Raw genomic sequence first — 16,045 nt, 5'->3', positions numbered from 1 at the left:
AGAGCCTGATGCAATATGGGCTTGATCCCAGGACCCTGGGATCATGACCTGAGCTGAAGGCAGGTGTTTAACCTCCTGAGCCACCCAGGTGCCCCTCTCACAATTGTTATTTAAAGAACAGGGATCCCTGGGTGGCGTAGCGGTTTGGCGCCTGCCTTTGGCCCAGGGCACGATCCTGGAGACCCGGGATCGAATCCCACATCGGGCTCCCAGTGCATGGAGCCTGCTTCTCCCTCTGCCTGTGTCTCTGCCTCTCTCTATCTTTCTGTGACTATCATAAATAAATAAAAATTTAAAAAAAAAATTTAAAAAAAAAAAATAAAAAATTAAAGAACAAATATGGAAAAAAAAATTAAAAAAAAAAAAAAAAGAACAAATATGGGCACACCTGCGTGGCTCAGCAGTTGTGATCCTGGAGTCCTGGGATCTAGCCCCATGTTGGGCTCCCTGCATGGAGCCTGCTTCTCCCTCTGCCTGTGTCTCTGCCTCTCTCTGGGTCTCTCATGAATAAATAAATAAAATATTTTAAAAATTAATTAATTAATTAAATCTTTAAAATAAATTAAAATGGATTTTAAAAATTAAAAAAATCATAGTTCTTCAGGGCACAGAAATGAGAGAATATTTCGTAGTTACTCATTTGCTTTATCCCTCATTATACATGAAATAGGCTAAGAATAAACAGTAATACTAACTCCATCAATTGTGATTACTGGAAAGAGATTTTTTTTTTCAAATGGTATCCTCATTCTCCTCCCAATTTTTTTCTGATTATAGTATCTACATTGTCAGATCATATGGCCATTATGTGATACATTCTCTCTTTTAATCTTCATCTAGTCTCAGTTCTGTAAGTAGCTAATATTACCTAATATTACGTTTACTCAGAGCACTTCTGTTGATGTTTCTCCAAACAGTTGGTTGTCTGAAGTCCATTCTCCAGTGGATTTCTTGGAAGGGCTCATGGGAACAATATTCCCTGAGTTCCTGCATATTGATAACAATTTGTCTGTGTACATTATAGTTGATGGTTAGTTTGCTTTGGCTCACATGTCCTTTTCTTAAATGTTTAAAAAACATTAACTTCATTTTCTTCTTGCATGAAGCACTGCCGTCAGAAAATCTGACAAGTTCTAATTTGTCCCTTATGAGTCTATGCTCTTTTTGTCTGGCTAAAGGATTTTTTTCTTTAAAGTCTAGAGGCACCTGGGTGGCTCACTCAGTTAAGTGGCTGGCTGATTTCGGCTCAGGTCATGATCGGTCCTGAGATCCAGTCCCGTGTTGGGCTCTGTGCCAGGTCGGTGGAGCCTGCTTATGATTCTCTCTCTCCCTTTACCTCTGCACCCCACCCCAACTTGCACCTGCCCTCTTGGAAAAAAAAGTCTAATAAATTTATTAGAATATGTCTTGCTCTTGGTCATTGTAGGTCACTATTTTAGGTACCTTCTATATTCTTTTCTTCTTGTCAATTTTTAAAAAGATTTTATTTATTTATTCATGAGATCTACAGAGAAGGAGGCAGAGAGAGAAGCAGGCTCCCTGTGGGGAGCCTGATGTGGGACTCCATCCCAGGACCCCAGGATAATGCTCAGCTGAAGGTAGACGCTCAAACACTGAGCCACTCAGGTGTCCCAACGATTTTGTTTCTTGTCAAACAACTTGAGGCAACAACTTTAGTATAATTTTTTTTTCTTTAAAAATTTTTTTTTTCTTTTTAGAGAGGGAGAGCGTAAGCATGCAAGTGTGAGTAGGGGGGAGGGCAGAGGGAGAGAGAGAGACTCTTAAGCAGGCTCCATACCCAGTGTGGAGTCCCACACAGGGCCCCATCTCACAACCCTGAGGTCATGACCTGAGCTGAAATCAAGAGTCTGATACTTACCTGATTGAGCCACCTAGGTGCCCCCAACTTAAGTATAATTTAATTCAACAGGAAATACCATGCTTGGAGGGAAAACAGAGGGGAGGAACCCTTAAATTAAACCCAAACGTTTTTTCCAAGGCACAGCATGGACATTTCCAGATGGACAGAATAAGTTTGTATTAATGAAAGAAAGTCATGAGCCCAAAGTTTCTCTTTGAGACATCAATTTTCCACTTCGTCTCCATTTCTCAAGGCTCAGGAACAATGCTTGCCCTTCCTCAGGGCCACGCAGCCAGTGATGACATTGCATGGCCGCCTCAGAATACGCAAACTTCAATGGTGCTGAGCTGCAACTTGCTCTGGGGGTCAGCGTAGTTGACCGGAAGCATCAGAATACTTGTTAGCTGGTTTAAAGGGTGGAGGAGCATCAACCCTGAAGTTGCCCTGTGAGAAGCAAGCATCTGTTTCAGGTTCTGCCTGCCAGCTACTGCACCACCATTGCACGGTACACCAAGTTTGGATCCTTAATGGCAGTGGCTGGGCAGCTTTCCCCAGGGATCTCGGGCTGAAATCAAAGGGCACCACTTTATTCTCGCTCCTGCCTTCCATGCTGATCCCCTGCCTAAAGCTGGCGGCAGACGCTGCCTTCTTCTTCCTGCTGCTATCATCTCCAGCAGCCCCTGCCCTTGTGGGAAGGACAGCTGGTGTCTCCTCGCTGTCCCGGGCCATTCTGGAGTGGAAGTGGTGGCCGCAGTTGCGATTTGAGCCACTTTCCTACCCTCAATATATTCTTTTAACATGTAGTTTTGAAAAAATTTTTTAAAGATTTTATTTATTCATTCATGAGAGACACAGAGAGAGAGACAGAGAGGCAGAGACACAGGCAGAGGGAGAAGCAGGCTCCATGCAGGGAGCCCAACATGGGACTCGATCCCGGATCTCCAGGATCACAACCTGGGCTGAAGGTGGCGCTAAACCGCTGAGCCACCCGGGCTGCCCCTGATATGTGTTAGTCTTTTATTTCCCATATCACTTTCTTAGTGTCCTTTAGTTCATTTCACCATATCTGTTATTCTTGCCCTCAACCCTTCTTGTGCTTTATTATTTTTTTTTCACGTTGTGATGATATGTGTACTTGTCTATTATCTGTTTCTCACTAGACTGTAAGTACCATAAGAGCTAAGGAATAGTACCTGGCAATATAGTAGGGGATACAATAAATATTTGTTGAGGAAAAAATGTTTCGGAGAAAGCAGCATATTTGGAGACTGAGAGAAAAGAGTCAGTTTGTGACAAATACATAAAATGGGAATCAAAAATACATACACAAATATATACATAAATACATAAAAGGGTCGCCTGGGTGGCTCAGCTAGTTACGTGTCTGCCTTTGGCTCAGTTCATGATATCAGAATCCTGGGATAGAGCCCTGCATTGGGCTTCCTGCTCCACAGGGGATCTGCTTCTCCCTCTCCCTCTGTTACTCCCCCTACTTGTGCTCTCTTTCTCTTTGTCAAATAAATAAATAAAATCTTAAAAAAAAAAAAAAATAGAACTGGGATGCCTGGCTGGCTCAGCAGTTGAGTGTCTGCCTTTGGCCCAGGGCGCGATCCTGGAGACCCGGGATCGAATCCCATGTCGGGCTCCCAGTGCATGGAGCCTGCTTCTCCCTCTGCCTATGTCTCTGCCTCTCTCTCTCTCTCTCTCTCTCTCTCTATCATAAATAAATAAAAATTAAAAAAAAAAAAGAAATAAACCTGAAGGATTAGGCCAGTGTACGGCTTTGTAAAGCAGTTAAGGAGTTTGTACTTTACCTTGAGTGCAATAAAAACCCTTTAAAAGGTTTTAAGGGACCAAGGGACTGACCTGATAAAATTTCTTTCTTTCTTTTCTTTCTTTTCTTTCTTTTCTTTCTTTCTTTCTTTCTTTCTTTTTTTTTTTTTTTTTTTTTTTTTTTTTTTAATTTTTTATTTATTTATGATAGTCAGAGAGAGAGAGAGGCAGAGACACAGGCGGAGGGAGAAGCAGGCTCCATGCACCGGGAGCCTGATGTGGGACTCGATCCCGGGTCTCCAGGATCGCGCCCTGGGCCAAAGGCAGGCGCCAAACCGCTGCGCCACCCAGGGATCCCCCTTCTTTCTTTTCTTCTTTCTTTTCTTCTTCTTTTCCTTCAGCACCGCAAACTGTCTACAGAGAATGGATTGTGGGATATAAAACTAGAGATGAGATTAGAATCAATGGCAATAATCTAGCATTTGAATAATGATAGATAAAAAATTAAATTACAATGATCTGATTTTCAGGGGATTCCTGAGTAGCTCAGTGGTTTAGAGCCTGCCTTCTTCCCAGGGAGTGATCCTGGAGTCCTGGGATTGAGTCCTGCAATGGACTCCCTGCATGAAGCCTGCATCTCCCTCTGCCTGTGTCTCTGCCTCTCTCTCTCTCTCTCTCTCTGTCTCTCATGAATGAATAAAATCTTTAAAAAAACCCCAATGATCTGATTTTCAGATAACTTGCACAGTGGAAAATATAATCAGAAGGCAAAAGGTATTAGTATGGCCAGAAAAATGATGACTCTGAAAAAGATAAGTATAAATGATAAATGAAAGCTCATTCATTCAGGCCCCAATTCGTAACTAATGAACAAGTATAGTCTATTTTAACAATAACTTGTGGAAAGACAAATCAACAGTAACACTATACGAAGTGACACTGTGATGAAAGGAAGGATATTAATTTACTCCTTTTAAAAACAAAAATATTGGGGTGGTTCAGTCAGTTGGGCATTCAACTCTTGGTTTACTTTTTTTTTTTTAAGATTTTATTTATTTTTTCATGAGAGACACACAGAGAGGCAGAAACATAGGCAGAGAGAAATGAAAGCTCCATGCACAGAGCTCAATGTGAGACTCAATCCTGGGACTCCAGGATCACACCCTGAACCAAAGGTAGACACTCACCTACTGAGCCACCCAGGCATCCCTCCCAACTCTTGATTTATGCTCAGGTAATGATCTCAGGGTCATGAGATCAAGCCCTGCATGGGGCTCCATTGTCGGTGCAGAGTCTGCTTAAGATTCTCTCCATTTCTCTTTGTCCCTTCCCCCAGTCATGTGCTAAATAAATCAATAAATAAATAGTCTTTATAAAATAAAAACATAGGGATCCCTGGGTGGCACAGCGGTTTGGCGCCTGCCTTTGGCCCAGGGCACGATCCTGGAGACCCGGGATCGAATCCCACATCAGGCTCCCGGTGCATGGAGCCTGCTTCTCCCTCCGCCTGTGTCTCTGCCTCTCTCTCTCTCTCTGTGACTATCATTAAAAAAAAAATAAATAAATAAAATAAAATAAAATAAAAACATAAAAACAAAAGGATTTGCTTAAAAAATTTACATTGAGATATAATTAACATATTATATAGTTAATCCATTTAAAGTGTACAGTTTGGGGGCGCTGGTGGCTCAGTCAATTAAGCATCTGCCTTCAGTTCAGGTCATGATCCCAGGGTCCTGGGATCGTGCTCTGCATTGGGCTCCCTACTCAGTGGGAGCCTGCTTCTCTTTCTCCTTCTCTCTTGGCTCTCTCTCACTCTGTCTCTCTCTCTCAAATAAATAAATAAGATGTTTTTAAAAATAAATTGTACAAAAAAATAAAATAAAAATAAAAATAAATTGTACAATTCAATGGTTTTTAGTAGATTAACAGATATGGTGCAACCATCAGCATAGTCAAATTTAGAACATTTTCATCAGCTCAAAAAGAAACCCCAAGGGGGAAAAAATAGAAATCCTGTGCCCATTGGCTATCACCCTCTATCACCCCATCGCCCCTCTCCCTAAGCCCTAAGCAACCACAAATCTACTTTCCATCTCTATAGATTGCCCTTTTCTGAACTTTCATAATAATGGAATTATATAATACTTGCACCTTTCTGACTAGCTTCTTTGTTTAGCATCATGTTTTCACTTTTTTTGGGGGGGGTGGGGGAAAGAGAGAGAAAATGCTCGATTAGAGGGAGCAAAGAGGAAGAGGGAGAGAATCTTAAGTTGGCTCTGTTTTGAACCCCTGAGTCGGGCTCCATCTCACAATCTGAGATCATGACCTGAGCAGAAACCAAGAGTTGAACACCTAACTGACTGAGCCACCCAGGTGCCCCAGTACTCTGTTCTTTTAATGGGCAAATAATATTCAATTGTCTGGATATACAACATTTTGTTTATCTGTTTTTCTGTTGATGGACATTTGGGATGTTTCCATTGTAGGGGAGACAAACTTTACCTCTACATCTTAGGTTCTCAGCTGGGGCTCTTTGACAACAACAACAACAACAACAACAAAAATAGATTAACAAGATAAAAGAGGCAAGGTCATTAACACGCAGCACCCATCAGAGGGGAGAAACCTCAATGAAGAATAACTCAAAGTGGTGGCTTAGAACTCTGGCTAATATGGTATCTTCAACAAAGAGCAATAAATATATGGAAAAATGGCAGGACAAAGGAAAAGAGTTTTAGGCTTCTAAGGGCAGCGAACTATGGGAAGGTAAACATATGGGAGGAAACTAAGGGAGTAAGATTTGTTTGCAGATTTCTCTGATGCCATCTCTGGGCTGATAAGAGTCTAGCCAGTAAAGAATTTGTATTCTGCCTTTAGGAAGAAAAAGAGGGTAGAGAGGGAGCTTTTTATGTGTTTGCTGCTTATTAATTGCCTTTAGTTCAAAATAATTTTATGTCAAAGGGGCATATTTGGGGGTGACATTCTGGTTTTCTTCACTGTCTTTTGGCTATTATGAATAATGCTGTTATAAGCATACAAGTTTTTGTGGAGACATATGTTTTCATTTCTTTTGGGTATATAATCAAGAATGGAATTACTGAGTCATTTTATAAACTCTTTGTTTCCATTAATGGATCTTCAGGATGTGCTAAGTGATAGTCCCACCTGTAATCTCATATTCAATCCTGGGCTACACATTTTTTTAAAGATTTTATTTATGTATTCATGAGAGACACACACAGAGAGAGGCAGAGACACAGGCAGAGGGAGAAGCAGGCTCCATGCAGGAGCCCAATGCGGGACTTGATCGCGGGTCTGCCAGGATCATGCCCTGGGTCTAAGGCTACACATTTTGACAACTGGACCATGTGCAGCTAAGAGACATGAGTGCAATAAAAGGATTGTTAACCAAGTCACTTGAAAAATAAGGGGAGGATGTAGAGACATTTTGCTGGAGAAAAGAAAACTAAAGGGGAAAATAGAGACATAAAGATCTGAAGAGTTGTTATATAGAGGGGGATTAACCAGAAGGTAAAATTAAGCATACTCAGAAGAAGTTTCAGAGAAACATAATTGATCTGAAGATTTCCCTTCCTTCCTTTCTTCCTTCCTCCCTCCTTTCCTTTTGTTTTTTTTTTAAATTATTTATTTATTTATTTTTAAGATTTTATTTATTTAAAAAAGAAGATTTTATTTATTTATTCATGAGAGACACAGAGAGAGAGGCAGAGACACAGGCAGAGGGAGAAGCATGCTCCCCACAGTTAGTCCGATGTGGAACTCGATCTTGGGACTCGAGGATTAAGCCCTGAGCCGAAGGCAGACACTCAACCACTGAGCCACCCAGGCATCCCTCCTTCCTTCCTTTCCAATGATTTTTTTTACTACATAAGAGATGAATAAAACATAAAAAGTTCAGAATATGTACAGTGATATCTTGCATTCAGTTACCTTTCATATAGGCAGTTTCTTATATATCCTTTGAGATGTATAAACAGATTTTTAAAATTTTTTAAGGATTTTATTTTATTTATTTATTTTTAAAAAGATTTCATTTCTTTATTTACTCATTCATTCATTCATGAGAGACACAGAAAGAGAGGCAGAGACACATACAGAGGGAAAAGCAGGCTCCATGCAGGGAGCCAGATGTGGGACTGGATCCCAGGACTCCAGGATCATGACCTGAGCTGAAGGCAGAGGCTCAATTGCTGAGCCACCCAGATGCCCTATGGGTTTTATTATTAAGTAATCTCTACACCCAGTGTAGGGCTGGAACTCACAACTCCAAGATCAAGAGTCACACACTTTCCATCTGAGCCAGCCAGACACCCAGATTTTCCAATTTTATACAAAGAACTTTAGTATGCTTTAAGAGTCAAAACATTTCTAACTTAAAAAAAAAAAATTCTCTTACAGTGGCCCAATCCTATAATGACTGTTTCAGGTGTTCCCTATCTTGGAGACATTCAAGAAAAATACACAAATGATCATCTATTAATATTATGGGGTATTTTTCTCTTGTAATTTATTTGTTGAAGAAACTAGATTGTTATACTATAGAATTTCCCATATTCTGAATTTTGCTGATAGAATTTTATGCATCCTGGATTTTGCCAGGTGGTGTCTTCCTTTTGTTTTCTGAATGTGTTACCAATTGGTATTAGGTTGGGAGGGTAAGATTCAGATTTGATTATTTTAGTAAGCCTACCTTGTAGATGGTAGTGAGTTCTTACATCAGGAGGCATATAATTTCTGGTTATCTCTTTTTGTGATGTTATCAACTATTGTTGCTCAAAGTACTTATATTCTCATTGTGTTATTCTTATTCATTTATTAGCTGCCATATTTTTATTTTTTAAAGATTACCTTAATGTATTTATTTGAGTGAGAGAGTGGATAAGGTAGAGACAGAAGGAGAGAATCTTCAGGCAGTCTCCCTGCTGACTGCGGAGCCTGACTTGGGGCTTGATTTCACAACCCATGAGACCATTATGACCTAAGCTATCATATTTTTATAATGAAGAACTTCCTCTCAGAGTAGTAGTTGAAAAGGCAAGATAAATTTTTGTTACTTTTTCTTTATCTAGAGTTTTCAAAATGGTGGGTTGGTTCCCTATCATCTTACAATGACTAACAAGTATTTTTTTTTAATTAACATTATAAATTCATGGATTTAAATCCTTTTTTTAAAGATATTCTTTATTTATTCATGAGAGACAGAGAGAGAGGCAGAGACTATAGGCAGAGGGAGTAGCAGGCTCCATGCAGGGAGCCCCACGCGGGACTTGATCCCAGGACTCGATCTCAGGACTCCAGGATCACGCCCTGGGCCCGAGGGCAGGCGCTAAGCCGCTGATTCACTCAGGGATTCCCACCTCCCCCCCCTTCAAACTCTTAAAAAAGAAAATAAAGAAAGAGGAATGTGCTAACTCATTCCATGAGACCAATATTACCTTGACACAAAAGTCAAAAACATACATCACAAGAAAAAAAAATTCAGTGTCATTCAGTTCATTTGCAGTATAAGGCAACCATCTAGCTTAAATCATTTTCACCATTCCATAATAAAACCCCATATTTTAAAAAAAATACTCCTTAAACAATCATTCCCCCTATCTCCAGCCCCTGGCAACCATCAATCTTTCATTTTTATGGATTTTATCTATGCTGGATAATTAATATAAATGGGATCATACAATATGTGATCATGTACATTGGCTTTCTTTTACTTAATATAATGTTTTCAAGGTTTATTCATATCGTTGGATGTAACAATTCTTTATTTTCTAAAACAGGAAAACTTTCAGTATTTTACCATGAGATGTGTATGATATTTGCTGTAAGGTTTTGGTAGATACTCTCTAACAAAACTGTATTAATTAATTAATTAATGTTTTATTTATTTATTCATTAATTCATTCATGAGAGGCACAGAGAGAGAAAGGGGGGCAGAGACACAGGCAGAGGGAGAAGCAGGCTCCTCGCAGGGAGCCCAATGCAGGACTCGATCCTGGGACTCCTGGACCAGGCCCTGAGCTGAAGGCAGAGACTCAACCGTTGAACCACCCAGGTGCCCCAAGCTGATTATGTTTTGTAGTGTCTTTTAGCATATTGATAGATTCTACTTGCTAATATTTTGTGTGAGATTTTACATCAAAGTTAATGAGAGAGGAGCTTGCACTTGTCCTACTTTATAATAATTTTTTTCCAGGTTATATTGTCTCAAAATGAATTAGAATTTTTTTCCTGTAATATCTAGAAAAGGTTTTGTAAGATTCATGTTATATCTTCCCTAAATGTTTGGAATACCTCCATATAGGCTTACAGTTTTCTTTGTGGGAAAGTTTTTATTTTTTTTATTTTTATTTTTATTTTTTTTTTTTGTGGGAAAGTTTTTAAATTATATATTCAGTTTACTTAATAGATATAGGACCATTCAGAATTTTCTATTGCTTCTTTGCTGTTTAGGTAAGTTTTGTTTTTCTAAGAAGATACCTGTTTCAAGTACATTTTATTTTATTTATTATTATTATTATTATTATTTTAAAGATTTTATTTATTTATTCATGAGCGACACAGAGAGAGACAGAGACAGAGGGAGAAGCCGGCTCCCTGCGGGGAGCCCCACGTGGGACTCAATCTTGGGACTCCAAGATCATACCCTGGGCCGAAGGCAAGGGCTAAACCACTGAGCCATCCAGGCTGCCCTCAAGTACATTTTAAATTGTATTTTTTAAAGACGTTATTTTTAAGTAGGGAACCTGGCTGGTTCAATTGGTAGAGCATATGACTCTTGATCTCAGGGTTGTGAGTTCAAGCCCCATCCTGGGCATAAAGATTGCTTAAAAATAAAATCGCTCCCCCCCCCCCCTTTTTTTAGATTTTAGTTTTAGAAAGTAAACCTTTTAGAAAACATGGAGTTGTTTCTTTGGCCACAAACATGTGAATCTAAAAGAAATATGATATTGTAGACGTCAAAGAAATGGGCACTCTTCAAAAAGAAATGCCCCACAAGTGTTACATGGCAAAACTGGAGGAGTCTACAGTGTTACCCAGCATGCTGTGCATTGTTGTAAACAAACAGGCTAAGAGCAAGATTCTTGTCAAGAGAGTTAATATACATATTGACCATAATAAGCACTCTAAGAGCTGAGACAGTTTCTTGAAATGTGTGAAAGAAAATGATGACGAAAGAAGCCAAAGAGAAAGGTTCCCAATATGGGAAGCACCAACCTGTGCCACCTAGAGAGGCATACTTTGTGAGGATCAGAGGAAAGGAGACTGAGCTGCTGGAACCCATTCCTTATGAATTCATGACAGGTATAAAAAGAATAAAAGACCACTGACTGTGGGGGGAAAAAAAGAATGCAAAGGTAGTAGTTGTCCCCAACATACCATTGAACTCACCAAGCTGGTCGCTGCAACAGATGACTAGAGGATGTGTGACAACTATGTACTGTAAATTCAGCCACGTAGTAGCCCTAATTGCAGCTGCTTTGCCATATGTGGTATCATTGCTGGAGCCGATTAACAGGGCCTCAAGTACATGGTATGCAAATGCATTCTTTTCCATCCCTATCAGAAAGAAGAAAAGAAACAGTTCACATTCACTTGTAAAAGGCAACAGTGTACACTTACAGTCTCACCCCAGGGCGTGTTTACGATTCTACTCTCTGTCATTAAATGATCTGAAGAGAGCTAACCAGCTAGACATCTCTCAGAGCATCACTATATCAATCTGCTACATTGATAACATCATGCAACATGGACTGGTTGAGCAGGAAGTGGCAAGTATGTCACAAACCTTGGTAAAACACTTGCTCTACAGAGGGTGAGATACTAACCTTTTTTTGAGTTCCCTTCAGAATTAGTTGAAGAGTTGTGACTGCTCAGCAATCAATTTCTTCTATCCAGTCTTGCTTCCTTCCTTTCTTTCAAGTGTTGATCCCAAGAGCACTCACTAATAAATTGCCTGTACTCTAATCTCCATCTTAGAAATGGCTCCCCTAGAAACTCAATCTGTTATCAAAAGAAAAGCTTTACCGGGCAAAAAATAAACCAAAAGTAAATTGGGGTTTTAATATATGATTAAATTCTTAAAAATAAAAAATTAATTGAAAGGGGAGACCAGGGGATCCCTGGGTGGCGCAGCGGTTTTAGCGCCTGCCTTTGGCCCAGGGCGCGATCCTGGAGAACCGGGATCGAATCCCACGTCGGGCTCCCTGCATGGAGCCTGCTTCTCCCTCTTCCTGTGTCTCTGCCTCTCTCTCTCTCTCTGTGACTATCATAAATAAATAAAAATTAAAAAAATAAAATAAAAAAAAACAGGGGGCAGCCCGGGTGGCTCAGAGGTTTAGTGCCGCCTTGAGCCCAGGGCATGATCCTGGAGACCCGGGATCGAATCCCCCCCATGTCAGGCTCCCTGCATGGAGCCTGCTACTCTGTCTCTCTCATGAATAAATAAATCTTAAAAAAAATAAAAAATAAAAAATAAATAAATAAATAAAAAAAACAGGGGGAGGCCAGTGCTTGGCTGGCTCCATCAGTGAAGCACTCAACTGTTAATCTCAGGGTCATGAGTTCAAGACCCACACTGGGCCTGGAGTCTACTTAAAATTTTTTAAAATGTAATATATGATAAAACTCAAGGTAAAAAACCACGAGGCTGCATTACTCAGGTGGCGCAGTCAGTTGAACATCAGACTGTTGGTTTCGGCTCAGGTCATGATCTCAGGGTTGTGAGAGCCCCACATTGGATCCATGCTCAGCATGAAGTCTGCTTATGATTCTCTCTCCCTCTGCCCCTCCTCCAATGCCCCTCATATAAATAAATAAATCTTTTTAAAAATTATGGGGCCAAGGAGAGAGTATTACATAATGATAAAATAAAGAAAACAAGAAGATATAACTGACATAAATGTGCTTGGCAACATAGGCTTAAAATATATAAATAGTAATAGTTTGGGGCATCTGGCTGACTCAGTCGGTAGAACATACAATCCTTGATATTGGGGTTGTAAATTCGAGCCCCACATTGTGTATAGAGATTACTTAAAAACAAAATATTTAGGCGTGATTCAGTCACCCCCTAAAGTGGATCAGTTGGTTAAGCGACTAACTCTTGATTTTGCCTCAGGTCTTGATCAGATTGTGGGATCAGCCCCAAGTTGGGCTCCACACTGGGCATGGAGCCTGTTTAAGATTTTCTCTCTCTCTCTCTGCCCTCCCCTTCTCCCTCTAAAAAAAAACAGAAAAAAAAAAAAAAGGAAACAACCCAGAACCCCCCCCGCCCCCCGCCAAACTTTAGCCCTGCCCCCCCCCCCAATTGCCCAGGACCTTATGGAGGTAGCAAGGCAGGAGGCCCAAGGGGTAGCAGGGCAGGAGCCCAAGTCTGGGAGGCCCAAGGGGTAGCAGGGCAGGAGCCCAAGTCTGACTTTTCCTCTGTCAAGTCCTGGGCAGCCCTTGGAAGCTGGGAGAGCCAGCCCTGTCAGGAAGGCCTGGTCACAGCAGTCACACAGGTAGATGTTGCTGATGGCCTGTCTTCTTCAAAGCAGCTCCATCCAGGTGCTGTTAGCATGCTGAGATACAAGCTCTAGGACCTTGCTACTCAAAGCTGGAACCATTGACCAGAAGCGTCCACATCTCTGGATGCTTGCTAAAAATCCCAAGTCAGACGAAATGTAGGACCTCACCCAGACATCCTGACAAGCAGAATCATAATCTGCTTTTCAATGAGATCTGCAATGGGATGCATGTTAAACTTGATGAATTAAAAATAAATAAATAACAAACAAATAAACAAATAAATAGTGATAGTTAACTTCATCAAGTACCTTCTATGTGCCAGTCATGCTCTATAGGCTTTTCATGTATTAATTCATACTATTCATTACAATCATATAAGAAAGTACTGTTATGGGATGCCTGGGTGGCTCAGTGGTTGAGCATCTGCCTTTGGCTCAGGGCATGATCCCAGATCCTGGGATCGAGTGCCACATCGGGCTCCCTGCATGGAGCCTACTTCTCCCTCTGCCTGTGTCTCTGTCTCTTTCTCTGTGTCTCTCATGAATAAATAAATCTTAAAAAAAAAAGTACTGTTACTCTCCCCTTTTACACTTATAAGACAAAAACTGACAAATTTAGGAACAAAAATAAATCAATTATTGGAACTGGAAATATTTACATACCTCTCTCTTTTTTTTAAGATTTATTTATTTATTCATGAGAGACACACACAGAGAGAGAGAGAGAGAGAGAGAGAGAGAGAGAGAGAGGCAGAGGGAGAAGTAAGCTCCCTGCAGGGAGCCCGATTCAGGGACTTGACCCCAGATCCCGGGATCACACCCTGAGCCAAAGGCCTACTCTCAACCACTGAGCCACCCAGGCATCCCTACACAGCTCTCTTAGAAACAGATGGATCAAGGGGCACCTGGGTAGCTCAGTTGGTTCAGAAGCTGACTTTGGCTCAGGTCATGGTCTTGGGATTCTGGGGTCAAGCCATGAACAGAGCCCAACTTGGGGCTCCACACTTAGCAGGGAGTCTGCTTCTCTCTCTCACTGTCCTCTGCTCCCCCTCCATACTGTCTCTCAAATAAATAAATAAATAAATAAATAAATAAATAAATAAATAAATAAAATCTTAAAAGAAAAAAACAGATGGATCAAGCACACAAACAACAAGCAGACACAGAAGATGCAAGTAATACAACTAACAAGTTCAATATATTGTATATGGAGAGTTCTACATCTAAAAAATACACTTTTTTCCAACATGTGAAACATTTTAATAGGATGACTATTTATTAAGTTACAAAGGAAATCTTAATACTACATCTTAGGGGTTTTTAAAAAAGATTCTATTTATTTATTAATGAGAGACATAGGCATACATTTTAGGTTTTTAAATTAATTAATTAATTAAAATTTTAAAGATTTATTTATTTATTCATGAGAGACACAGGGAGAGAGAGGCAGAGACACAGGCAGAGGGAGAAGCAGGCTCCCTGCAGGGACCCCAATGTGGACTGGATCCCAGATCTCAGCATCACACCGTGAGCCAAAGGCAGGTTCCCAACCACTGAGCCACCCAGGTGTCCCTATTTTTATTTTTTTTAACAGAGGAGTCTTTTTTTTGTTTTGTTTTTAAGATTTTATTGATTTATTTGAGGAGAGGAGCTGCAGTGGGAGAGGGACAAGTAGACTCCGTGCTCAATGTGGAGCCCGACTTAATCTCACAACCCTGAGATCCTGACCTGAGCCAAAATAAAGAGTCAGATGCTTGACCAACTGAGACACCCAGATGCCTCTTTTTTTTATTTTTTAAAGTAATCTCTATGCCCAATGTGGGGCTTGAACTCATGACCCCAAGATCAAGAGTTGTGTGTTCCTTAGGCTAAGCCAGGCTGGTGCCCCAATGCTACAGTTTAAAAAATCAGGGACGCCTGGGTGGCTCAGCAGTTGAGTGTCTGCCTTTGGCTCAGGGTGTGATCCCAGGGTCTGGATCAAGTCCTGCATCAGCCTTCCTGCGAGGAACCTGCTTCTCCCTCTGCCTGTGTCTCTCCCTCTCTCTGTGTGTCTTTCATAAATAAATAAATAAAATCTTTTAAATAAGTAACTAAATAAATAAGAGCTTTCTACCCATAAGTCTAAACCCAATGATTTTACAGGTATGTTCTACAGGCTTTCTTTCTTTTTTTTAAAGATTTATTTATTTTGTTATTCATGAGAGAGAGAGAGAGAGGCAGGCAGAGGGAGAAGCAGGCTCCATGCAGGGAGCCAGACGTGGGACTTGATCCCAGGACTCCAGGTCACACCCTGGGCTGAAGGCAGGCGCCAAACCGCCGAGCCACCCAGGGATCCCTTCTACAGGCTTTCAAGAATGATTTCTTACTACCTTATGTGGGTTTTTCAGAAACTAGAAAAATCGTGTGCAGATAATTATTTTTTATTTTAATTAATTAATTACTTTTTAAAAAAGATTTTATTTATTTATTCATGAGAGACACAGAGAGAGAGAGGCAGAGACACAGGCAGAGGGAGAAGCAGGCTCCACACAGGGAGCCCGACATGGGACTCGAACCCGGGTCTCCAGGATCATGTCCCAGGCCAAAGGGGGTGCTAAACCGTTGAGCCACCTGGGCTGCCCCTAATTAATTAATTACTTAATTTTAAGTAGGTTCCACACCCAATGTGGGGCTTGAGCTCACAACCCTGAGATCAAGAGTCACATGTTTACTGCCTGAGCCAGCCAGGTGCCCCCTGATAATCATTTTTTAGTATGCTGATTAAGTTAACTGGTATTTTACTTAGAATATTTGTATGTACATACATAAGTGAGATGGATCAAGAACATTCATTTCATTATCCTGTTTTAGAACCAAGATAACTACTACTGATTAGGTAATG

At 40.7% G+C, this 16,045-nt stretch overlaps 1 pseudogene; it reads right to left on the bottom strand.

Moving 5' to 3' along the window:
- Nucleotides 1-2,116: 2,116 nt before the first annotated feature.
- LOC121491801 lies at nucleotides 2,117-2,470 on the bottom strand (annotated as a pseudogene).
- Nucleotides 2,471-16,045: the final 13,575 nt, after the last annotated feature.

This window comes from Vulpes lagopus, chromosome 5 (genome assembly GCF_018345385.1).
Source record: "Vulpes lagopus strain Blue_001 chromosome 5, ASM1834538v1, whole genome shotgun sequence".
In the NCBI taxonomy this organism is placed as follows: domain Eukaryota; kingdom Metazoa; phylum Chordata; class Mammalia; order Carnivora; family Canidae; genus Vulpes; species Vulpes lagopus.
Note: the sequence above shows the minus strand (reverse complement) of the source record. Positions and strands in the feature narration are given on the sequence as shown.